Genomic DNA, 26,980 nt, shown 5'->3' on the forward strand with positions numbered 1-26,980 from the left:
TCTCATGTGTCATATTCTCCCTCATTAGTTCTCCCTCTCATGCTTCTGCATACCAGCTTCCCTGAGCAATCCACTCCCCCCAGCCCCCATGCTCAGTCATCTAGCAGTGTGCTATGTCAGCCTAGGGCCCTGCATGCCTACCCATGGTCCACACATACTTACACACTAGTCCTCAGACCCTGTCTGTTGGCATGCTGGAGTCTGCCCCCTACATATGTTTTTTGTTTTTTTTTTTATTATTCATTTTAATTGGAAAGCCGGATATACAGAGAGGAGGAGAGACAGAGAGGAAGATCTTCCATCCGATGATTCACTCCCCAAGTGAGCCGCAACGGGCCAGTGCTGCGCCGATCCGAAGCTGGGAACCAGGAACCTCTTCCAGGTCTCCCACACGGGTGCAGGGTCCCAAAGCTTTGGGCCATCCTCGACTGCTTTCCCAGGCCACAGGCAGGGAGCTGGATGGGAAGTGGAGCTGCTTGGATTAGAACCAGAGCCCATATGGGATCCCGGGGCGTTCAAGGCGAGGACTTTAGCTGCTAGGCCACACCGCCGGGCCCCCCTTACATATGTTTTTAAAAAAAGGAATAGGCACTGGTATAGGTAACGCAAATTCGATATTAACCAGGCCCATTATGTCTGCCAGCTGTTAGCTGCTTTTTTCTCAGCAGTGTAACACCTGCCTAGGTACAGTACAACTTAGAAAGGTGCCTATAGTTGGGATTCTTTTGCTTTTTATTTATTTATTTTTATTTCACAGGTAATTCTTTTAAGTAGCATGTTTTATGTTTATAAGAACATTTGAATTTACAAGATTTTATATTTACTGAGGAGAGAAAGGGACTCAAAAATGTTTCACAAGTAGAACCAAAGTGTTTCCCAAAACTAAGAATTTCTTTTTGGATAAGAACTAAAAATATCATTGTTGATGAATTTTGTTAGAAATGTAATTGTGGTATTCATTCATATGCATTCATATGTAGTAAATATATTTCTGATGAAATTACCTTTAAAAAAAAAAGCCCTTATGTATAGGTTTTATTACCAGGTATTGGTTGAAGGGTATAGTCTTCTGTGTGATCTGCTTGTTGTGGAGTGTGCGAAGTTGAAGTGCTTTGTCCTGACTCATCTTAATTTACAGATGGGTGACCATGAGAGATTGTGTGCACCAATCTCTGTATGACTTGAGAATTCTTTGTCTTGTTTCCAAACTAGTTCTGATTTACCCTAGACATGGTTCACAATCTTGTTAAGTCTCCCTCTCTTTTTATAAATAAAGGATTTTATTAATTTGGAAGTTCAAGAAGCAGAGAAAGAGGGAGATGGATGTTCCATCTGCTGGTTCAGTCTCCAAGTGTGCAAGGATTGAGGGATTGCCAGACTGAATACAGGAGCCAGAAATTCCATCTGAGTCTTCTGCAGGGACCTCATTACCAAGGCCATCTTCTATTGCTTTACCAGGAGCATTAGCAGGGAGCTGACTTGCAGTTGGGTCAGCCAAGACTCAAACTTTGGCTCTGATTGAGGATGCCCAGTTTGTAAGCAACGCCTTATTCTGTGCAACACAGCTGGCCCGTTTGTTTAAGAGTGTTGTCTCCTGGGCCTAGCGATAACCTAGCAGCTAAAGTCCTCCTTGCATGCACCAGGTTCCCAAATGGACCCAGGCTCATATCCCGGCAGCCCCACTTCCCATCCAGCTCCCTGCTTGTGGCTTGGGAAAGCAGTAGAGGATAGCCCAAACCTTTGGGATCCTGCACCCTTGTGGGAGATCTGGAAGAAGCTCCTGGCTTCAGAAACTCTGGCTGTTGCAGCCACTTGGGGAGTGAACCAATGGACAGAAGATCTGTCTTTCCTTTTCCTTGTAAATCTGACTTTCCAGTAAAAATAAAATAAATCAAGGGGGAAAAAAAAGAAAAAGAAAAAAGAAAAAAGGAGAGTTGTCTTCTTCCAGTTTTTTTCATTCCCAGTTTGTGGTCTTGCTTCCTCTTTCACACGGAAAAAGGACTTTACATTGGTAACTTCTTTAATGCTGTCTCACTCTTACAATTTTTATATTCAGAACTACTAATGTCTCAGTCAGCTTTTCAATATCATAATGGAATGCTCGAGGCAGGATACTTCATAAAGAAAAGGAGTTTATTTTGACTCACAGATTTCGAGATTCAAAGTCCAAACAGCTTGACATAGACTGTGTGGGGCCGTTGTCTGTGTCACATGAAGTGCGTCTGTGTTAAGGCTCTCACCCTTTCATCTTGAAGGCACCAGGGTTTCATAATGGGGTTAGATGTGGTGACTCTAGTGTCACTTTCCAAAGACCCCACCTGTAAACACAAACAATGAATTGTGTTTCCACTTTTTAAATACCATTACGGGGGACAAATCATATTCAAATTGTGGCAGTTCTTCTCCTTTCCACCTCAGAGAAAGTGAAGTCAGTCTTTATGTTTCCACCTGAGTTGCTGATTCTTGGGTGCTTTTTTTTTTTTACACCTTCTTCCAGGACTTCATTCATTCCTTTTTGTTACTTTCAGTTTCTCTTTACTTCTTCCTTCCCTTTGATCTATGGACCTAGCCCATCTATCTACTTTTCTTTCCTTTGTTCCTTCCTTCATTCCTTCCTCTCTCTCTTCCTTCTTTTCTTTCTCCGTAAGATTTTATTTATTTTTATTAGAAAGACAGATATATATTAATATATTTATATGTAAAAATTACATGCGTAATATATTTATTTTTATTGGAAAGGCAGAGAGGAGGAGAGACAGAAAGATCTTCCGTCTGCTGATTCACTCGCTAGTTGGCCGTAACAGCCAGAGCTAAACCCATCTGAAGCAGGGAGCTAGGAGCCAGGAGCCAGGAGCCAGGAGCCAGGAGCTTCTTCCAGAGTCTTCCACATGGATGCAGGATCCCAAGGCTTTGGGCCATCCTCTACTGCTTTCCTAGGCTACAAGCTGGATGGGAATTGGAGCAATTGGGATATGAACTGGCACCTATATGGGAACCTGGCCCATGTAAGTTGAGGATTTAGCCACTAGGCTACCACGCTGGGTTCTACCCATCTTTCTTGTATACTTGTTGTAGATCATTTTGTGACTCCTGCTTTCCCTGAACCTTCTCCCCTCCTTGGTACTTTCTAGATTTAGATGTACTTGAGACAGTAGTCTGCATTGAATGTGTCAGTTTACCTGATTCTTGCTCTTTTTTCATCTACTTTAGTTTGTCTTTTTATCACCACACTCCTGAACCTCTTCTCTTCCTCGTTGCTGACAACTTACCCAACATGTGAGTGAGCATCATGGACAAGTAGAATTAAAAGATGTTATTTTGGAATTTTGAAATGCACTTTTTTCCCTCCTCTCAGAATGTGCATTTTATGTAAATGTTTTAATGACCTCTCATGTGCATAGATTTCAATTTTTTAAGAGCCAAAAAGGCTTATCTTTTAATTCTATTTTCTGCAACCTTTTTGAAGTTCCCTTGTATTTATTTATTTCTCTCCTGATTCTACTTGATTTCCTGCTGCATTTGGTATTTTTGGCGACAGGTAAAGAGACCCTCATTTGTCTGGATTTTCTAGTATCATTCTTTCCGTTTTATTTTATAACTTCTTTGTCTATTTAATCTCTTTCACCTTCAATAATAGTGAGTCTTTGGACTATAATCATAATGTTTGGAATTTGATTCCCCATACTGATTGCTGAATGGCCCCCACTGCATGTAAGTCTCTGCCTAAATTGCTTTACATAGCCCATAAAGAGGGGCTCTGCCTAATTTTTCACGTTGAACTTGGCTTTGCTTGAACTGGTCGCTTGCAATATTTTCCTTGCCTTTTTTTTTTTTTTAAAGATTTATTTATTTTATTACAAAGTCAGATATACAGAGAGGAGGAGAGGCAGAGAGGAAGATCTTCCATCCGATGATTCACTCCCCAAGTGAGCCGCAATGGCCGGTGCGCCGATCCGAAGCTGGGAACCAGGAACCTCCTCCGGGTCTCCCACACGGGTGCAGGGTCCCAATGCATTGGGCCGTCCTCGGCTGCCCTCCCAGGCCACAAGCAGGGAGCTGAATGGGAAGTGGAGCCGCCGGGACTAGAACCGGCGCCCACATGGGATCATGGGGCGTTCAAGGCGAGGACTTTAGCCGCTAGGCCACGCCACTGGGCCCTCCTTGCCTTTTTCACCTAACTCCTGTCATGCTTCAGTTCTCACGTTGAAATGTACTTCCTCTCTGAAGCCTTTTGAGTAGTTTCAAATAATGTCACTTCCTCTGTTGGTTCATATGTTTACCTCTTACCATTACACTGTCCATCACTTCCATAAGGTTAAGGACTTTATCCTGAATCATCTGCCGCTATTGCCTGGCCAGTCATTACATAGTCAGTAAACACTTGCCAAGTGATTGAAGACAGATTATACTTTTGATGGAATTTTCCAAAGATTTGAATGAGTTATTGGGTTTTCTAAAATACCCATAAACTTGCCAAGGTCTCCTTTTGCCTTTGGAGAATTGTGCTTAGAGTTTTTAAATAAAGTCGTTTACATCCTGTACTTCAACATTTTTATTTCGATTAAAATGTACACAACAAAACCGCTAAAAACTTTGAAATGTTATTCTTTTGTACCAGAAAATTTAGAGAAATGGGCAAGCATTACATTGAAAATATGTTTTGGTGAGATTAAAGGATATGAGAATAAAATTGGAATCTGAGCAGTGTTGGTTTTGATGATGGCATTTTTAAAGCTTTGCTTTTGGCCCTGAACTATTTCAATGACAGATTTTGTTGCAGCCTGTTTCTTTCTGGTCACGAACGTGTGATAGTTCATTTTTGGCAGTTGTACTGTGTGAAAAGGGTTGGGGTCAGCACCACTGTGCAGAAATGGGTCAGTGAGTGTTCAGATGAAAGTGGGAATGCTTTTAAAAAGCCTGTATTTATTATTGGTGTAACAAGACAAAATAATTACAAGCTTGAACCTTTCACTGTGTTCTTGCTTCCTTCTCTTAAAAGCATTGCCAAATTAACCACATCAACCAGTTTTACATAAAATAGATTGCTGTTTTAAATAGGTCTTTATTTTTCCTAAGAAATGTCTTCAGAAAATCTGTTTTGTCTTCCAAAAGGACATAAGTCTTTCTTGTACTTCCGTAAAAATCTGAAATGGCAGCATACAGAGAGTAGGCAGCGTGTTCTGCTTCGGTGGATGATAAAGTACAACCACCTATTTTTCAGTTGAGCTGGGAGGAAGAACTCTATCCTACTCTTGCTTAAAGAGGTGATTTTACTACTGACAGAACAGATAACAAGCCAGAATTTTCTAACAGCAATAAATGACAAGGTGGATTATTGCCTATAACTTTGAAACGATGTGCCACATCTTGAGTCCAGTGAAGAAAGTGCTCAAGATAGTCTTGGAAAGCAGTTTAGATCCTGCATGGAGAGAAGAAGGTTGTTCTCTGTTTCCCTTTTCCCTGAATAGAGCAGGAAGCAAACCCTGGAGCAGCTTTGCTCACAGATTTGTGCGGGACTGTTTTTGGAATGTGAAGAGATTTTTACCAGTCACCATGAAAACTGATCTAGGTGCTAGCTCTGTCCTTTGGGCTATCTGGGTTAAATAAAAGATGACCACATGCATAATTCTGTTAAATATATGTTTATATATGTGTTTTCTTTAAAAATGACCAACAGTACAGCTTACTTAAGGGAGAATAGGATATCTGTATCATATGTCAGTATAAAATATTCCATGCAGCTGAAGAGTGCCCTAAGAGACAATTATTCTAGGTGGTTGAAATTCCATTGCGTTGTAATTTTGTCTCCCCTTTTTATACACAATGGAATGACAAATACTGAATTTTCATTTACCTGCTTAGTAATGGAGTGAAATTTGATTTGGAAATGCAGGTCCGTGTATTATTTTATCATATCATTACTTAGTGAAAAATAGTTTAACTGATGGTGTCAGGAGCATAGCAGTTAAAAGCATTCAGGAGTAACTGAGGCAATTGCATACTAAGATATTATGAACATCTAGGAACATACCTTCCAGTCTGTGCAGTCTATTGCTGAGGTAATGGAAGGTGCTATATTATGGTCATCTTTGGAAATCCAGGCCATGGCATTCCCTCCTAGTCCCTGTGGGAAACTGGTGAAGAAAGGCGGAAGTTCTGGATAGAACTTATCTGGGGAGTTATCTGGTACTGATAGAAGGGTGTTTTTTACTTAATAAATTTGTAATAAGTTGAGGTGAAGTTTGCAGAGGAGTGTTACATTGTGAGGTACACAGATTGCTTTAAGAAGGGTTTGTTTCATTTTCAAGATCTAACCTTGTCTGAGAAGGCAAAATAGGAAGAGCCAATGCTATTTTGATTAGTTATTGATTTGAAAGACAGAGGGAGAGAGCCAGCCAGCCAGCCACAGGTCTCCTATCTGCTGGTACACTTCCTAAAAGCTCACACCAGTTAGGGCTAGGCCTGGCTGAAAGGGGGAGGCAGGAACTCAATTGGATCTCCCTTGTGTGTGGCAGGGACCCAAATACTCAAGTCACCTGCTGCCTTCCCAGGGTATTTATCAACAGAAAGCTGGAATTAGAAATGGAGCTAGGGCTTGAACCCAGGCACTTTGACATAGGATGTGGGTGTCCCATGGGATGTACCAATCACTGCTTGCCCTATTCTCATTTTCTTTTATTTATTCATCTTTTTAAAAGATTTATTTATATTTATTTAAAAGGCAGACACAGAGAGGAGGAGAGACAGAGAAGAAGATCTTCTGTCTAATGGTTCACTCCCCAAGTGGCTGCAATGGCTGGAACTGAGCCAATCCGAAACCAGGAGCCTCTTCCGGGTCTCCTGGGTCTCCCACGCGGGTACAGGGCACCAAGGCTTTGGGCTTGCTGTTCTGGACTACTTTCCCAGGCCACAAACAGGGAGCTGGATGGGAAGTGGGGCCGCTGGGATTAGAACTGGCACCCCTATGGGATCCCAGTGCGTTCAAGGTGAGGACTTTAGCCACTACGCTATCATGCTGGGCCCAAATTATAAATTTAGAAATTTATTTGAATGGTGAAGTCAGAGAGAGAGTGAGTGAGAGAGAGAGAGAGAACTCTTCCATCTGTTGTTTCACTCAGATGACCACAGTAGCTGGGTTAGGCCAGACTGAAGGAGCTCCTCTGTGAGTTCAGGGGCCCAGGCACTTGTGTAGTCTTTATTTTAGCTTCTCTGAGGAGTTACAGAAAAAAATATGTCAGGATGAATTTGGTACTGATTAGAATGGTTATTTCCAAAAGCTACACAGAAAAGAAATTTTATCATGGTGAAGACAATCTAAGAATTAATAGATGCCAGTAACAGTAGGCTAGAAAGGGTTTGTTTCTGAATGGAGTATTTAGTGAGCAAGCACCAGCTGTGTATGGCAACCAACGGCACCTATCCAGGGGATGGGTGGTTGGGAAAAATACTTGCACTTTTTTTTTCCTTTCATAGCAGAGAGGCTTTTTAGTTAGACTATTGGTCTCTTTTCTTTCCAAAGGATTAAATTTCAAAGGAAGGATCAGTCCATTCTTGTGGGGTGAGATGGAGGTGGAGGAAATATTTGGAACAAGAGGGATATTTGCCGCAGTGCTGGGGTAAGGCATTTCTTAGACGCTGTTGTTCGTAGGCATTTGACCGAGTACTTAAGAGGCAAATCTTAGTCCTACTTGTTTTCTTTCTCCATTTAATGAGAATTGCTCAGCTTGACTAGTTCCCAGTTTTGTCTTTACAATAATCCTACCATGGAGCGTGTGAGTCCCAACTCTTTCAATAAAACAATCTCCCCCATTAGAAGTAACACTTTATGTGTTAGCATCAGATCCTTGGAGAAGTAGTCTCTAGTAGAAATTGTTTTTGTAATGGACAGAAAAGGGTTTCCATGTTACCAAAAGGTGTTGTAAATAAGCAAAAGAAAAGGGAAATTTTGAGAATCTAGAGTCTTCCAAATGCCATTTTTTCAGGGAGCAAATTGAAGTCAGGAAAGCATAGGTTTGCTTGGAAACAAGACCTACAACTGGAACTTGAGTAGCTGACATCTGCCTCTGATGAAATCCCATACAAGGCTGTTCCTTTCCTTGTAGTCCTTGAGTTAAGGCTCTGACATTTTTGTATTTGCCATGGAAATGATTGTGATAATATAAATGGTGTTTTATTTTTATACATGATTAGATAGGGAAGATGGAAGCCAGCTGTTGGTTAAGTGCATGTCTTATGATTCACAGCAGGAAATATGACATAGGCAGTAGTAAATCAAAGGTGACAGGGTGTATTGCTGAGGCTCATGAATATAGGCCTGGGGCAGATAACCTTGATTGTTTGTCTCAAGTGTCTTGATTTTGGCTCTGGCAGAGTTGGGTAGATTAGTTCATTATATCACATCATCTGTGACTCTTGTGAAATTGGAGACCCCCAACACATTTTTTTTAAAGCATGTTTGTTAACTATCTGCCAAATGTCAAACATGATAAAGGAAGTTTTGAGAGAATGGTAAATAACACAGTTCACATTATGTATTTACATCTGTGGTAAGTGTTGCAAAGGAAAAATCTTGGCAGAGAGCATTTAACAGGATACTGATTCTAATCTGAGGATTGAGAGAAGTCTTCCCTCAGAAACTCATAGTTAGCATATCTGCCTTCTTTTTGTTTAAATCATGTATTTATCATTTTCCAAGATATGGTTTTCTAGGCATAGGGCTAATTTTGTGTAAGGTGGAAGGTAGGGGTCATGTTTCTTGCTTCTTCAAATGTATTTCCAATTTTCTCAGTACCTTCTTTCAAATTCCTTTAGTGTCTATCACATTATTCCACTTTATGTTTTCATGGCAATCATTATTCTTGCCCTAATTTTTTATTATTCAGCTTTTTCTGCGTCTCCTCTCCCCCATCATTATAATGAAGCTGTTGGAGTGCTACGACCAGAAAACCCCAAGTTAAAAGAGCCTGGGGAGGTAGAGGCGCTGAGAAGATCCACAAGGTGGTGATCAGTGTGAGAGGGAGAATATTGCCTTTGGAAACCATGTCAACAGTTTTTGAATTAATTCCACGAGCAATGGGAAACCAGTTTCAGTGGATATAGATTTGAATGGCTTAACTATTTCATGGAGGATGAGGGAGGATGTTGGAGCAAACACAGCAAACCAGTGTAAACTGTTACAGTAAGCTCTCCTGAGGAGAACGTGGTGATGGTGTTGGCCCTGAAAATGGAGAAGGAGCTGGAGCTGCGACATTGTCATTATAGTGTGTGTATGAAAGATCAGATCAAGGAAGTCAAGTATAACTTCCAGTGTAGGTTTTTGATAGTTACATTTGATACATTTTCCCAAAACAATTAGAAAATAATAATAGTGCATTCTTAAGTTGGATATATAGAATTTCTCCTGCTTATGAATATTCATAAATGTGCTGAATTTTGCTGGTCATCTTTTGGTTAAGATGCACACTGCTTTTTAGCCCGTGTTGTTTTACTTACTAATTAATCATTGACATCTATCTTTTTTTTCATTTTTAGGATTTATTTTACTTATTAGAAAGAAAGGGTTATACAGAGGGAAAGAGAAACACAGAGGGAGATATTTTATCTGCTGGTTCATTCCCCAAATGGCCTCAATAGCTGAGGCTGGGCCAGGCTGAAGGCAGGAGCCAGGAGCTTCTTCCAGGCCTCCCACATGGGTGTAGGAGCCCAAGCAGTTGAACCAGTGTCCCATACTTTCCCAGGTGCATTAGCCGGGAGCTAGATCAGAAGTGGAGCAGTCAGAGCTGGGACCAACAGCCATACAGAGTCCTGGTGTTCTGGGCACCGCAATTGTGGCCCACTTGCTATAGGTCTTAGCAACCTCAGCATGTGATTTCGCTGCTTTCTTTAAGTCATAAGCTTTCCTAAAGGAAGCATTTTCTGGTTTCTGTTTCTAACATGCAAATTGCAAGTATACAACTCTTAGGCTTTGGGACCATCATTAAGTACTATAAGAATTACCTGACCATAACTGCTGTGAGTTCATACCATGGTGATTGATCAATAATTGAGATGGCTACCCATAGTGACTGATGAATTAGAGGGTAGCAAGTACAGTGGTTTCACTGAACAAAGGAATGATTCGTAGGTTGAACTGAGTAGACCAGATTTCATTAGAATGATATGCAATTAAAATCCTGTGACTCACTTATGGAATTTTCCTTTTTCCTAATATTTTCAGATTATATTGACTACAAGTGACTGAGATAGCAGAAAACAAAACCAGTTAATGGAGACTACTACCTATTTCAATGCCTTATTTATTTTTATTGTTGGATAATAGTCTGTTGTAAGGATGTTCCGCGTTCTGTTTATTGGGTTGTTTATACTTTGGTTATTATGAATAATTCTTTCTTTTATTTCTACATCTTTTTTTTTCCATCATTTTTTTTATTGATTACATTGCATTATGTGACACAGTTTTATAGGCACTGGGATTTCCCCCCCCCCCCCCCAACCCCCCCCCATGGTGGATTCCTCCACCTTGTTGCATTACCACAGTTCAAATTCAGTTGAGATTCTTTCATTGTAAGCATCTACCAAGCATAAAGTCCAGCATCTTATTGTCCAGATAAGTTCTACGGTTTCTTGGGGAGACCATCTGTGGTCTGAAGGTAGAGCTGGCAGAGTGTCATCCTGATCAATTAAAAGCCCCGACATTATATCAGTAACGATTTATAATGTTATGGAATTAGTTGACATGGTATTGGGTAACCAATATGTTAAAAGAGAAAAAAGAAAAAAAAAAAAGAATGCAAGTTCTGAACCACATCCTGTGACTTCTACATTGACATTTCAATTATTAGTTTATATACAACCGGGTCCTATACACCTTAAAATGGCTATAGATTACTATTCAGCTGTCTGATGTCTATTTTAATTTTAGTATTTAGCAGTTTATAGCGTTGAAGCATGATTTTGCTGAACCTGGATGTTTTTCGGGTAGTCTAACTCTATAACTCTAACAAGACATATGTCAGCAATTTAGGTGCAGAACGTTTTCAGGAGGGGTGTGCAGAGAAATCTTCATTACCCCTATGACGAGTGACTAATCTTTGTGTCCCACTCATTGAGTTATAAGTACATCCCCGCTGACCGTTTCCTGTCTGTTTCTTTCTTTCTTTTTTTTTTTTTTTTAAGATTTTATTATTATTGGAAAGCCGGATATACAGAGAGGAGGAGAGACAGAGAGGAAGATCTTCCGTCCGATGATTCACTCCCCAAGTGAGCCGCAACGGGCCAGTGCGCGCCGATCCGATGCCAGGAGCAGGAACCTCCTCCAGGTCTCCCACGCGGGTGCAGGGTCCCAAAGCTTTGGGCCGTCCTCAACTGCCTTCCCAGGCCACAAGCAGGGAGCTGAATGGGAAGTGGAGCTGCCAGGATTAGAACCGGCGCCCATATGGGATCCCGGGGCTTTCAAGGCGAGGACTTTAGCCGCTAGGCCACGCCGCCGGGCCCCTTCCTGTCTGTTTCTAAGCTTTCCTTGTTGTTCTCTATCTATTCTGTTTTTTTTTGTTTGTTTGTTTGTTTTGAGGGGTTTCTGGAGTGATCCTGATGGTCATTACAAGAGAGGGTGGGGACCCAAAGTCAGAACCAGGCAAGGACCAGAGAAATCTCCTCTCCCTAGACCCTAAGGAAGTTTACTGTTCTTCTGTTTCTGCGGACCGCTCAGTGCTCCTGGTTGTCGTTTCGATGACCTCGGATCCTGCAAGGCAGGATTTGGGCTTCTTCCATCTCATGTGGTAGATCCAAATGGGGCTGGGTGACCTCAGGTTCTTGGCCTCTGAAGGCACTCCATTTATTATGAATAATTCTGCTGCCAACATTTGTATACTCATTTTTTTGTATGCATACGTTTTAGTTTCTACTGGTAAAATTGCTGGGTCACATGAAAACTGTGTTTAGAAACTGTCAGACTGTTTTACATAGTGGCTGTATCATTTTTCACTCCTACTATCAAGCTTTGAGGATTCCAATTTCTCCACATCCTTATCAATTCTTATTTTCTGTCTTTTGATTACAATTTCTATTTGCATTTCTCAGTGGTGTTTCTACTGAACTAAAACAATAATGAAATTGAAGATGGGCAGTTTGCTGACTGACATAGAATTTAAGAAGTCAGTTTAATCATTACACAGTTGATGTGTTGGCATATACAGTAAGTATTTTAATCTTTTGTAAGACTTTATATTGTCTTTGTGATTCTCACTTAGCAACTAACAATTAAGACATTTATTTTGTACCTTAAATACAATACATTTGGAGTACCTAAAAATAAGTTTTATAAAACCCTCAAATATTTTTGTTATAGCTCTCTTTTTTTCTTTCAAATACAGCCATTATTCCTTGTTTTCCAAACGCTATAGGTGAGACTGAAATGATTCATGGACAAATATAGTTGAACAACCCAAGGACCAGCATTATCTAGATATTGTTCACTCATGGGTACTCCTTTCAGGAAGCCTCCAGAGTTGTGATTAAAGCAGATACACATATTTACACATATGCAAGGAAGAATGTGGCAAGTGTAGCTGTTGGAAGGTATACAGAGAATTTACCAATTCCATTTCAAAAAGAAATTAGTTCCAGTTCTTGAAAGGTAGTACTTTAAAGATGAGTTAGAATCTTGGCAGGTAGATAGTATAAAAAAACAGAATGCTAGGTAGAAGGAACTATATGTGAGAAAAGTTATAATAATAGGAAATTTTAAGTTATTTGAAATTAATGATCTTCATGGTTTCAGTTGTTGTGTATTGGGATAAGAGGACTGGTGGGAAATCCAGGGAGGACAGATTGGATGCATATGACATGTAAGTTAGGTTTTTAATCCTGTGATCAATGAGGGCATTTCAGAGTGTTTTTCTCTAGTGTGCTGTTCTTGATGTGTGCTTTTAAAAGTAAAATTTACAGTGATAGTAACGAACAAATGGTATTGGAGTCATGGAAGGCTGTTACAGTAGCCAGAGTCTGAGATAAATTACTAAGTATAACTGACTTTAAGGTAGAAATTGCATATAATAGGAAATCTAGAATCTATAGAGTTGGTTAAAAGGCAACTCAGCTTCATTAGGCTCTTTGGCTGATGGTTGCCTCATTCACAGGAAGAAAAAGGGATAGTACTATTTTTTCTTTTTGGGGTTAGGGAAGAAAATTTCACTAGGGACTAATTTTTTTTTAATTCATTAATTACATTGTATTATGTAACACAGTTTCATACGCACTTGGATTCTCCCCACCCCTCCCCAAACCCTCCCACCATGGTGGATTCCTCCACCTTGTTGCATAACCACAGTTCAGGTTCAGTTGTGATTCCCCCATTGCAAGCATATACCAAACATAGAGTCCAGCATCTTATTGTCCAGTCAAGTTCAACGGCTTCTTAGGTATACCCTCTCTGGTCTGAAGACAGAGCCAGCAGAGTATCATCCTGATCAAATAAAAGCTCCAACATACCATCAGCAAAAATTTACATCAGGGACTAATTTTTTATCAGATTTTCACTGACCGAGATTTGATGTTGGGAATGCATTTCAATTGCAGAGGAAGCTGGAAAAATGAGAAATTTGACATTTTGCACCTTACACTGTGTGTATACCATTTTTATATATTTGCATACCATTTTTACATGTCTATACAGAGGAACTCTGCCCATGAAAAGAAACTATGGGGGTAAGCATTACTGTTGGGTACCAACCAATGGTGTCCACAAATAATGTTCTTTAGTTTGTAATCAAAGGCAATGAAACAGGTAGATTTAAGGGTTTGATTGGAAGGGAGGGAAGCATTGAAGGTGGTCCTAGATTTTGTTAGAGAATGAAAAGATGATGATGATACCAATTTGCCAAAAGGAATTTCCAAATCTAAAATTGAATTGGATACTTACTACCTTTATATCGCTTAGTTGAATATAAAGCTTGATTCTGTTCATCCTAATGTAAAATGGAGGAGGCATTTGGAGATTGTACAGTGGTTTTACAATTTTTAAAAAGTTATTTATTTGAAAGGTAGTGAGAGAGAATGAGAGAGGGAGGATGAGAATCTTGTGTTCTCTGGTACACTTCCCAATGCCTGTAACAAGCCAGAGCTGGGCCAAGCTGAAGCCAAGAGCCTCGATGTCAGTCTGGATCTCCCACGTGGGTGGCAGGGACCCAAGAATTTGAGCCAGCATCTACTGGCTTCTCTGGTGTACATTAGCAGGAAGTCAGAATCAGGATTGGAATTTGAACTGAAACTCAGGCACTTCAACATTGGAAGTGGGTGTCCCAAGCTGCGGCTTAACCACTGCACGAAACCCCTGGTTCCGTACAGTGGTTTTTAAATATAACTCCTAGAACCAGAGCAGACTTGCTTCATGAAAATCGCCTAGGGGCTTGTTAAATAAATAAGGATCCCTGGGAATTGCTATTTTTAGGTCCTGGATTTGACCATCAGTTTTGTTAACAAGCTCCCCAGATAATTCTGATAGGCTAGATTTGGGTTTGTGTGGTGGGAAAAACATTCATGGCCTCTGCGTTCAAACAAAGCCGAGTTTGCTGCTCTGCTCTTCATTTACTAACTGTGAACTCCATCAAGGAGTTTGACCTCTCAGGGCTCAGGTTTCTCCTCTGTGAAACATGGTATAATAATAATGGCTGCTGTACAGGATCTTTGTAAAATACAGAAATAACACCTCTGACATAAGGCCTGGCGTCAAGTAGGGGTTTAGTAAACTGGTTTCTGTTATATGTGTCAGCCAGTAGTAAGTAGTGTATTTAATTCCCTGTAGAAACAGATTTCTGTATAGTAGGAACAGATACAAAATAAGAAATGGAGGTTTTTTTTTTTTTTTTTTTAAATTATTGGAAAGGCAGATTTACAGAGAGAAGGAGAGAGAGAGAGAAAGATCTTCTGTTTGCTGGTTCTCTCCCCAGATGGCTGCAATACCTGGAGCTGAGCTGATCCTAAGCCAGGAGCCAGGAGAAGAAGCAGAGTTCATATGCACCTTTTGTTTCTTAGTGTCCATTGTGATCAACGGCTGATTTCCTTTTGGCTCTTCCAAATGTCTTCTGAACTTGAACAGATGATTATTTCTGAACAGCAGTTTGTTTTACATAATTTATGTGTTAAGTCAGAAACTTAAAATTTGGTTAATATCCCAAAACTCTAAATCTAGTTTCTGTGAAATAACATTACAATGTTTAGTGGAATTTTTGTGCAGTGATCTGATATAAAATTTTAAACACAGGTTTCTTGCGCTTCAAACAAACAGCAGACAATATCAATCAGACGAAAGTGTTAAGTGCACATTAAGGATCATTTTGTTACTCTCAAAGCCTGCTTTAGGTAGTTGTCTGGGTTAATATTTAGAATGTTGGATGGTTGCTTTGTGTGGTTAATGCTCTCTGAGAATGAATGTTTATTTTTTTTGCTCTCAGTTCATAAAGAGGTCTTGGTGGAAGGGAGACAGACACTGACATACCTTCTTTGTCCTTGGAAATGGACTTGATTTGTCTTTGGAGAGAGGCCACCTGTGGTGGTGGTTATTTGTGTGTTGACTCTGAAAGCATGCTGTGTGGTTCCTTTCCCAATCCTGCCCTGAGGGTTGCTTGACCTTTGCCTTGGGGAAGTTAGTACCCTTTCTGTGCTCTGTTTCACCAACCAAGGTTATGGAATACTCACTTCTTAGAGCTGTTGTGAGCAGTAAATGAATTAACAGATGCAAAGTGTATGGGAAGTACCTGGGAGATGGTACTATATAACTTAGCTATTCTCTGAGTTTTACAAATCCATACTTCTCTGCCATAAAGTAGATATCCTTTTAAATAAAAATCATTTATAATCATTTGAAAAACGGAGACATAGAGGGGTGGGGAGTGGTGCCAGGGGGAGAAAGAGATCTTCTGCTCATTTGTTCATCCTCCAAATATCTGCAGCAGGCAGGGCAGGGCCAGGGTGAAGCCATCTGTCAGCAACTCCATTTGAGTTTCCCGTGGGGGTGGCAAGGACCCGTGTGCTTCAGAGATCACTGCTGCCTCCCAGCGTTTACATTGGCAGGAAGCTAATTTGGGAGTGGAACTGGGATCTGAACTCAGGCACTCTGATGCAGGACCCCCAAGAGGTCTCTTAAGTGCTGTGCCAAACACTCATCCCCAGTGTCGCTTTTTGATCTGAATATATCTTCATTTATTTATTAAGGAGATGCCTATTTCATACATAAGGAAGCTGTGGCTTAGTGAAGTTAACAACCCGTAATCATCTATCTATTAAGTGATAGAAATACTTATATCCTTTTTTGCATAATCATGTTTTTAATATATTAGTTTAAAAACTAAAAAATACTAATCACTTATGTGATTCTTGTCACATTCAGGTAATGCTGATTTTCATTTATCAAAAAACATTTTTATTTCCTAGTAATAAAATTAATAAATGTTTTGAACTTTGAGTGATGTGTTAAAGTTTTTTTTTAATATTTGTTTTATTTATTTGAAAGGTAAAGTGGTAGATCTAGAGAGAGAGAGAGATTGTTCATCTGCTGGTTTAATCCTCAAATGCTCTCAATGAGTAGAGTTGGGCCAGACTTTGAAGCCAGTAACCAGGAAATCCCTCTAGATCTCCCACATGGGTGGCCACAGCTTCATGGTTGGGACTGGCTTCTGCTACTTTCCCAGGCATATTAGCAGACAACTGAGTCAGAAGTGGAGCTACTGGGACTTGAACTAGTTCTCTCATGTGGGATACTGGTGTTTTCTTTTTTTTTTTTAATTATTTTTTAATAATCTTATATAGTTGATTAGGAAACAAAGGGTCAAGGGCTACAGGGTGAAAGTGGGTAATACCATTGTTTCTACACCAACATCATTTTTCCCTGTATCTGGAGTAAGGGAAAAAAACAAAGGGAAAAGCCCTACCCAACCTCCCACTCATCCCAAATCCCCAATGGGAGGCGCGCTCTGAGGGTCCTGCTCATACAATTTTGATAGTTCATCAGTTCTGGATTGCTGCCAGTCTCTCGGTTCCAATCGCAATGAACCCTATTCAGAATCCACTGGCTAACAGTCTCTTCATGGTTGGGGTTCTAAGATCAGCAGTTCAGTTGAAGGGATCTCCAAAGAAACTTCATCTGAGATGATCCCAGGCCTGATTCTTGCGCGAGTTTGCTAGTACAGAGTCTGACCGTCCGTCACACCAATCAGCTTATGCACATGCTGGTCGTTGGGATTGCTGGGTTCGTTCTGTTTCCAGCCCTGTCTCACTCGTGAACCAGCGGGTGTTGTATTCCAGTTCGATCCTGCCCACTTCATACTCGGTCCTCACGCAAACCCGTTGGAGCTGCAGTCTAGTTGGGGCGACTCCCCATAACCCCCACCAGTTCTGCCCGCTACCCTGATTCCCATGCTTGCCAGTACGCACCGCAGGCTTGTCGAGTCTGTCCCACATCCCGTTTAGCTCTCGCACATGTCGATGGGCATTGAAGTCCAGCTCAACCCAACCAACCTACTATCCAGCCCACACACCTGCTGGCAGGTGCCCTTCTGTACAGCCACCCCTGCCCCTGTCCTGGTGTTGGTGCTGTCCAATGAGAGTGGTAGCCCTGAGGGAGGTGCCCACTATTTCCCTTCTAGGCCACACTCACTCCGAGATTATGCATTCTCCAGGTAGTTCTGGCATTTGACTTGACAGAATTAGCTCCAAGTGCCAGCCTCTGCCAGCTAGTACTGTGGCTAGCCCAACCAACCCTCACCCACTCTAGTTTTGCTTGCACCAGTCGGAACAGTCAGCCTATCGTGGCCCTTCCCTTATCTAGCCCACATGAGGCCCACAGGTGTTACAGCCCTGCCTATTCTGATCTGCCCCCATCCCGACTCACGCTTTCCAATGGAAGTAGTTGTCCAGCAGGGGAGCCCACGTTCCCCTGTCAGCTTTGCCTCCTCCCCCTGATTATCACATGTGCTGTTTGGGCGCTGCAACCACATCGGTACAGCTCATCTCACCTTGGCATTCCTTATTGTGTACTAGTATGTGTCGCAACCGAACCTGGGTCGACCCACACTCTGTTCTGGCGCTCGCATCAGCGGGTGATGTGAACAGGTTCAGCCTGGTCTGCCCCCAATCCATGCCATGTGTATACCAGTGGGATAATTTCCCTAGCCTGTTCTGGGCTGTTTCCTATTGTGCTTCTTGCGCTTACTTGCAGGGACTGTGTCCTGCCAGAGGAGTTGCCCAGGCTCCTCCATCAGAAACTCTCCCAGTGCCAGGTTTTGCGCATACCAGTGGGTCCATGAGCCAGCCCTGTTCAGTTCACCTCCTGTTCTAGCAGGAACAGTGGTGTTTCCTGACTGTTCTTCAACCCAATCTGGTTCTTATTGTTGGATGTTTCAACCCAGCCATGGCTCTTCCATACCCCCATACAGCTTACACATGGTTCAGTAAGGGCTGAGACCTAGCCTAGTCTGTCATACATTTCCCCTGGTCCTGCAGAGCACCAGATGGTGTTGGAGTCTGGCCCGGCTTGGTGCTTCCATTCCCAGTCCACACTTGTGCCAAGTGGGATTACACTCGTATCCTGATCGGATCGCAGCCCCATTTACAGCCCATGCACTCATTGGTGGGAAACTCAACCCAGCTAGAGTATCCCCTTAGCTGCCCAACCAGGCCTATTCCCAGCCTTAGATCTCATGAAGGCCAGTGGTTGCTCTGATTCAACTTGGTAGAGCCCCTCTCTTGTCCTGTCCCCTTAGATGCTGTGGCTTAGCATCCCTGTCTTACACAGATCAGTAGGTGCAGGGACCTACTTGGCATGACCTGTGCTCCAACCTGATTTCTGTTGTTACTTGTGAGTTAAGGTTAGCTCAGCCCTGCCCATTCTCTGGTGTTTTCAGGCAGCAGTTTAAACTGATGTGCCACAGTGCTGGTCCCTAGGTGTTTTAAAATAAATTTATTTTGATCCTTAACTTAAAATATTGTGTCAAAGTTCAGCTAACAAAGCTACTTTTCAAAAATTTATTTGAAAGACACAGAGAGAGCAAGAGGCTAACAGAGAAAGAGCTGTTTTATCTGCTGATTCACTCCCCATGGGGCTGGGCCAGGCAGGCCAAAGTTGGGAGTCTGAAGCTTCTTCTTGGTTTCCCATGTGTGTGCAGAGGTCCAAGTACTTGGGCCATCTCCTACTGCCTTCCCAGGTAAATTAGCAAGGAACTAGATTGGAAGTGTAACCGCTAGGTCCTGAACCGTCACTTACATGTGATGCCAGCATTGCAGGTGGTGGTTTACTTGCTGCATCGCAAAACTACTCCGATGAAGATATTTAAAATATACTTGGTATTTCAATAAATAGCAATTCAGTTGAAATGAGCTATATAGGTATCTTACCTAGGCTTGGGTTATATTCTTATGTCTTTATTTTATAGATAGTAACCATTGTTGATTGGAATAAAATGCGGCTGTTTGAATAATCAAACTTGTAGTTTATTCAGATCAAGATGAGGGCTTAAACCCTGGAGCGAAGTCTGTCAGAATAATCTGAATGGCTGTTCCAAATCCTTCAGTGTGAAGACAACTTTTTAAATTTTTTACAGAAATGATATATTCAGGGAGTTGGTTCTGTATCAAAGTGATGTTAATATTGCTTCTAGTTATGCTTTACACAGTGTATGTGGTAATGGTTTTAAAAATATATATACTATCTGTAATGCTGTCTGTGTATGGGAAAAGGCTTGCACTAAAATCCTTAAGTACTTTCCTAAAGATCGCCCGAGATGTAAGGAACCTGCTTCTATCCTATTTATTACCTACTTTAAGCTTCTCCAGTCTGCTTTTAGCCGATGAATTAAATAGTGAGAAAGAAACCTACCATCTGATAGTTCATTCCCCAAATATCCACAACAGCCAGGAGTAGGCCAGGCTAAAGCTGACAGTCAGGAACCTAATCCAGGTCTCTCCTGGGTTCCAGGACCTACTTCCTTGAGCCATCAGCTGCTACTTCCCAGGGTTACAGAGTAACAGGAAGCTGGAATTGGGGAGCTTAGAATTGGGACTTGAACCCAGGCACTTGGAAATGGGATGTGGATCTCTTAACCACTAGGCCAAGTGCCCCCTACCCCTACCCCCTGCCATTTTAAGCTTTAAGCAGGGTTTCTTTAGTTCTGGGTTGAAGGCACCTGAAGTCTTACTGGTATAATAGAATATCCAGCTATATGGCCTTTTTATAACACAAAAATCAAACATTCTGATTCAGGGCCTCTGCAGCTTTCATATGAGGAGTAACCACAGTATAGACTCTTTAGTTTCACTCATGATGACACCTAGAGGATTTTTATAGTTTTTTGACATTTACTTTTAATTTTACATATTTGAATAATTATTTGAATATAGTAAATTGTCTGTTATATTTGTGATCTTCATGCTGTTATCTAGATGACCTGAATCTTAAAGTCTTATATATTTTATTCATAATATAAATAGTTATATTTGCCAATTGAAAACCATTAATGTATATTAATAGTACTAGTTGATTTGGGACATGTGACTACCTCTGTAGTATCTTAAAAAACATTGTTTTCCTTTATTTAATTAAAAGGCATAGAGTGAGAGAGATAGAGAGAGCATCCATCTGCTGGTTTATTCCCTGTAAGTCCACAGCAGCTGGTGGTGAGCTAGGCTGAAGTCAAGGACTGGGAATTCAGTCTGCATCTACCATGTGGATGGCATATACCTAGCCCTAGCTCCTGAGCTGCTACCGATTGCTCAGTATTAACAGGAAGCTGGAATTGGGAGTTGAACTGAGGCACTTTGATAAGGGATGTGGGTGTCCCAAGTGATGAGTTAACCACTTCATCAAATCCCTTCCTTACAGTGACTTTTAAAACATTATAGTATATATATTATGTTATTATTCTTTTTCATTATAAAAAATGCTGATACACTTTTGGCTCACTCCACAAATGCTGGGATCGGCTGGGGTTAAAGCCAGGAGCCAAGGATCTCAGTCCGGTCTGCCAAATGAATGACAGAAACCTCATTATTGGCACTGACAGTGCTGTTTCCCAGAGTGTGTGTTGGTAGGAAGCTGGGAACTTGAGCTGGAAATTCAACCTAGTTCCTTTAAAATTCCTTTAAAAGATTTAGTTTATGTATTTGAAAGGCAGAGTAATAATGATTGGATGGAGACAGAAAGAGATCTTACAATCATACTCAATTTGCTTTGAGTGGCAGAGGTCTAAGCACTTGGGCCATTTTCCATTGCTTTCCCAGGCACATCAGTGGGGAGCTGGATTGGAAGTGAAGCAGCTAGGACTTGAACTGGTCTGATATGGGATGCTCACACTGCTTAATCCACTGAACCACTCAGCTGGTACTGAATCCAGGAACTTTTATATGGGGAACTGGCTGCTTAGCCACTAGGCAAACTCTTGCTCCTGTCGTGTCTTGGTAAGAAACATTGAAGGCACTGAATTAGCAGTTTAATATCAAATATTAAAAGGGAAGATAATTTTTTTCTTTTAGTTGTGAAAATATCACACTGCAGCCTAAAGCTAATCTTCTGTCAGGATATTTTCCTTTTCTACTCTACAAGCACACAGATACACACACCATACTCAGTAGAATAATATAAGGTATTGTACTAAGATGATTTTCAGATAGATAAGAAAAAACTCCAACTGTTTCTTTCCTTGTATTTACTCTATGATTTTTAGGTGGTAGGCATTAGCACAACATGCTTTGAGATGTGCAATTAGAAGCAATAGCAGTTTAATTTTGAAAAGTTCTAAATGAGTTATTGTAAGATTTTTTTCCTTTTCAGTATTCCTTGGCCCCGCTTTTAATTTTCTTTTGGTAAAGTGAGGTTTGCCACCAATGATTGATTTTCTCACTTTTTTCAAGGAATTTGCTTATGAATTAGAAAGAGACCAGTTATGATAATTTTATATCTAGTATATTATTCTTTAGTTTTTTCCATATATAGCATATGGGTGACAAAATTGTTGCACATCATTTGAATTTCATTATCTGATTCTGTCTAGTAAGAATTTATATCAGAGCAGGTGTTTACCTTGGCAGTTAAGATGCCTGAGTTCCACACAGAAGTGCCTTGATTGGATTCCAGTCTCCTGCTTCTCATTATGGTTTCCACCATGCAGACTCTGGGAAACAGTGGTGATAGCTCAAATAATTGGATTTCTGTTACCTGAGTGGAAGATCTGGCTTGCTGTGGGCTTCTGGCTTAAACCCTCACCTAGTCTCATGGGAATTTCTCTAACTCACTCACCCTCTCTCTCTCTCTCTCTCTCTCTCTCTCTCTCCTGGCCTCTCAAGTAGATAGAAAATCTCAAAGTTTCTCCAGGTTCTTTTCACAGAATAGCTTATCTTTCAGGCCAATTTCTTTTTTCCAACCTTGACTGTTAGCAGTTTGTTTTTGCTCTCTCACTTTTCCTCCCTCAGTAAATTATTTTCCTCTATTCTATGTCCTTATTATTTTTTTTCCAAAAAAGATTTATTTATATAGTTGAAAGGCAGAGTGACAGGGAGAGGTGGAAAGACAGAATCTTCCACCAGTTGGTTCACCTTTGAGGTGGCTACAATGGCCTGGGCTGAGCCAGGAGCTTCTTGATGCCTCCCACATGGGTGCAGGTGTTGCTGAACAACACCACAAACTAGTTGTAAGCATTGCTGTACAACCCTAAAGATTGACCTACCTGCCTGACACACAGCAAGCCAGTCACAGACATCAGAGTACTGCAATAAAAGTAGGTTTTTATTGCAAAGTGCTGAGCCAGGAGTCAGACGGCTATTGCTTAATTCCTGGGCACCCTGAGCAGTTAGGGGTAAAGGTTCTTAAGTTTGAAATTGGGACTGAGGTGCATGATCAACTGGTGTCCAGGTTCCTGGCTGGTCAGTGGAGCTTGTGACCTTTTGATTGGTTAGTGATGCTGTGCTCTTTAGAGAATTTATGATGACCAGGTAGGCGCCAGATGGTCTGGGGGTTGCCTGAAGGTGGCAGTTGCATTCTGCCTGGACCTGGAAAATTCCCCTACACAAATCACTCCAGAACAACACTGGCCATTAATGTTCTTACATATTGGAGAAGCAGCTGCCTCCTTGAGTCCAGTGAATCTTGTAAGGCCAGCGGAATCATCCATGAAGTCTGTGAATTGCTTTAGAGGACTGGCAAGAACACTTTGGCGTAGGGAGACAGATGAGAGTCTGGGTCCTACTTTTACATTACAGGGGAGTGGTTTCATAGGGACCCAAGCATTCAGGCCATTTTTCATTGCTTTTCCTAGGCTGTTAATAGATAGCTTGGTTGAAAGTTGAGCAGCCAGGGCACAATGAGATTCTGGTATAGCAGATCACAGCTTTACCTTCTATGTCTCTATGCCAGTCTGCTTTATGCTCTTGATCAATCAGGAAGGCCCTGAGTTCTCAGCAGGGCTGTGTTGGAAGGGCACCAAGTGAAACAGAGCAGAGTACTTGGAGTTTGGACGTCAGAACCAGCTGTTTGGCTGCTGTGTTTTTGAGCTTGGAGGATAGATCAAGGGGCTGTGTGTCTGAGTCCTGTGACTGCTTTTCCTTGGATAGCTGGTGTCAGGATTGTAAATACTGTTTTATGCATTGCAGTTTGGCTTAGGGACACATAATGAATTGATGTTGGTTTTTCAGTGCTGTGCTGCAGTGCTCTGTCTGTTTGGGAAAGGTTCTTATTTAATTAGGTTTCTAGGTCCCCTGGCTTAGATTCTGCCAACAAAATGACCAATTGATATTACAAATAAGATGACTTATTTCTAGGGCTGTTTGGCTGTATGCATCTTTTTCTGTTTTGTAAACATTCCGTTGTGATAGAATGCTTTAATTTTCTCTGCATTTGAAGTCTTTACTTAGTAAGACCATTAGGACATTAAAAAAAAAACCAAGGATTTAAGGTTTTCTTTTCTTCATCTTAATCAAATGCATGTCTCCCTGTTACTTTCTGAATGAAAATGTAGGGCTTAAAGCAATTGTTGCTTGTTAAAGAAGGTGCCGTACATCCTGGGAAGAATTTTTTTTGAAGTCTTTGAACTTCTGTGCAGTGTTTTTATTTTTTTTTTTTGTCTTTAAAATCCTATTGTACCTGATCTTCCTAGTGAACAGATTTTAAAAATTACTATCTTTTTGGATAGTTTTTTCTACCACATTGTAGCTTTAGTATTCAGAGGTTTAGACAGTGTCCAATCATATGCTGTGTGTGACATTTCAGTTAGCAACAGACAGGTTCCATGTGTGTGTGTGTAATATATATACACATATAGTAATATATATATGGTGATATATATGTAGATATTGTAATATATATAGTGTGTAATATATATTACATATATTATATATGTAGTGTGTAATATATATCAATATGTTATATGTATCACATATATGTATTACATATATAATATATATATACATAGTTTGTGATATATACCACATATATATGTATATATATAAGGTACATATTATATATATGTATATATATATGTATATATATAACACATACAATATATATCACTGAGGTTCCATAAGATTGTAATGGAGGGCCGGTGCAGTGGCCTAGCAGTTAAAGTCCTCGCCTTGAATGCACCAGGATCCCATATGGGCGCCAGTTCTAATCCTGGCAGCTCCACTTCCCATCCAGCTCCCTGCTTGTGGCCTGGGAAAGCAGTCAAGGGCGGCCCAAAGCCTTGGGTTACTGCACCTGCAAGGGAGACCCAGAGGAAGTTCCTGGCTCCTGGCTTCCGACTGGCATAGCACCGGCTATTGCGGTCACTTGGGGAGGGTATCATAGGACGGAAGATCTTCCTCTCTGTCTCTCCTCCTCTCTGTATATATGACTTTGTAATAAAATAAATAAATCTTAAAATAAAGATTGTCATGGAGCAGAAATATTCCTATTGTCTAATAATGTAGTAGCCATCCTAAAACTATGGCACAATGTACAGCTCACATGTCTGTGGTGATGCTGGTATAAACAAGCCTACTGCACTGCCACTTGTATGTATTTTTTAACTGCCTGTGGTTTTGAGGTCTTCTCTGAAATTCTTTCCCTATGCCTACATCTTGTAGAGTGTTTCTTGTGTTTTGCTGTGGTAATTTGGCGGTGTCAGGTTATATGTTTAGATTCTCAATCCATTTAGAGTTGATTTTTGTATAAGGTGGAAAGCTAGGGATGTTGTTTCTTACTTCTTGAGGCATATATCCAGTTTTCCCAGCACCATTTGTTAACGAGACTGTCTTTTCTCCCTGGGTTGATTTTGGTTTGTTTGTCAAAAATTAGTTGGTTATAGATGTGTGGGTTCACTTCTGGGATGTCTGTTCTGCTTCACTGATCTTCAGGTCTGTTTTTGTGTGAGTACCAGGCTATATGGATTACCACTGCTCTGTAGTATATCCTGAAGTCTGGTATTGTGATGTCTCTAGCTTTGTTTTTATTGTTAAAGATTGCCTTATCTATTCGGGGCCTCTTGGCTTTCCATATGAATTTTAGCATCATTTCTTTTCTAGTTCTGAGAAGAATGTAATTGGAATTTTGATTGGAATCACATTGAATCTGTACATTACTTTCAGCAATATGGGCATTTTGATGATGTTGATTCTAGCAATCCAAGAACATGGAAGATTTTTCCATGAGTTCGTGTTCTTTTCTATTTCTTTCTTTAATGTTTCTTAGTTTTCATCTCAGAGATCTCTTATGTCCTCAGGTTTATTTCAAGGTATTTGAATCATTTTTGCTGGTATTGTGCATGGGACTGATTTTTTTTTTTTTAAAGATTTTATTGTTATTGGAAAGCCGGATATACAGAGAGGAGGAGAGACAGAGAGGAAGATCTTCCATCCGATGATTCACTCCCCAAGTGAGCCGCAACGGGCCGGTCGCGCCAATCCTATGCCGGGACAAGGAACCTCTTCCAGGTCTCCCACGCTGGTGCAGGGTCCCAAAGCTTTGGGCCGTCCTCGACTGCTTTCCCAGGCCACAAGCAAGGAGCTGGATGGGAAGTGGAGCTGCCGGGATTAGAACCGGTGCCCGTATGGGATCCCAGGGCTTTCAAGGCGAGGACTTTAGCTGCTAGGCCACGCCGCCGGGCCCGGGACTGATCTTGCAAGTTCCTTTTCAGCTATGGGATTGTGTATACCAAGGTGATTGATTTTTGTGCATTGATTTGTATCCTGCGACCTTGCCAAACTCTAATGAGTTTCAGTAGTCTGTTACTTGTGCCTTTTGGTTCCTCTGTGTAGTGAATCATGCCATCTGCAAACTGGCATAATTTGACTTCCTGCTTTCCAATTTGTATTGCTTTGATTTCATTTTCTTGCCGAATAGCTCTGGCTAGTAATTCTGGTACTGTGCTGAATAGTAGTGGTGAGAGTGGCGTCCTTGTCTGGTTCTAGATTTTACTGAAAATGTCTCCAGCTTTTCCCCATTTAATATGATGCTGGCATTGGGTGTTTTCATATATTGCCTTGATTGTGTTGAAGAATGATTCTTTGCCTAATTTGCTTAAGGTTTTTAACATGAAGGGATATTTTACTGAATGCTTTCTCTTCAGCTATTGAGATACGCATGTGGTTTTTATTCTTCAGTTTGCTTAGTGGTGTATCACATTTGTTGACTTGTGTGTGTGTTGAACCATCCCTGCATACTAAGAATGAATTCCATCTAGTGTGGGGGAATGATTTCTCTGATGTGTTGTTGGATTTGACTGGTTAGAATTTTGTTGGGGATTTTCATGTCTACATTCATCAGATATATTGATCTATAATTTTCTTTCTCTGCTATATCTTTTTCTGATTTAGTAATTCAGGCAATGTTGGCCTCATAGAAGGAATCTGGCTCCCTCCTATTTTTTTGAATAGTTTGTAAGATTGGAATTAGTTTTTGAAAAGTTTTATAGAACTCAACAGTGAAGCCCTCTGGACCCGGGCTTTTCTTTATTGGAAGAGTATG

The 26,980-nt window shown here is 41.0% G+C and overlaps 1 protein-coding gene across 5 annotated transcripts in view; it reads left to right on the forward strand.

The window, feature by feature from the left end:
• NUBPL (NUBP iron-sulfur cluster assembly factor, mitochondrial) overlaps positions 1-26,980 on the forward strand; it is a 267,564-nt gene that overhangs the window by 19,460 nt on the left and 221,124 nt on the right. Inside the window, exon 1 of one of the 5 annotated variants that reach the window (XR_009245637.1) lies at positions 19,098-19,196. The exons of the other annotated variants lie outside the window; for them this stretch is intronic. The gene's annotated coding sequence lies outside the window, so the exon portion shown is untranslated. Of the gene's footprint in view, positions 1-19,097; positions 19,197-26,980 lie in introns of those variants that run through there. 5 annotated transcript variants of the gene reach the window in all.

The sequence above is a fragment of the Ochotona princeps genome, chromosome 6 (assembly GCF_030435755.1).
Source record: "Ochotona princeps isolate mOchPri1 chromosome 6, mOchPri1.hap1, whole genome shotgun sequence".
Classification (NCBI taxonomy): domain Eukaryota; kingdom Metazoa; phylum Chordata; class Mammalia; order Lagomorpha; family Ochotonidae; genus Ochotona; species Ochotona princeps.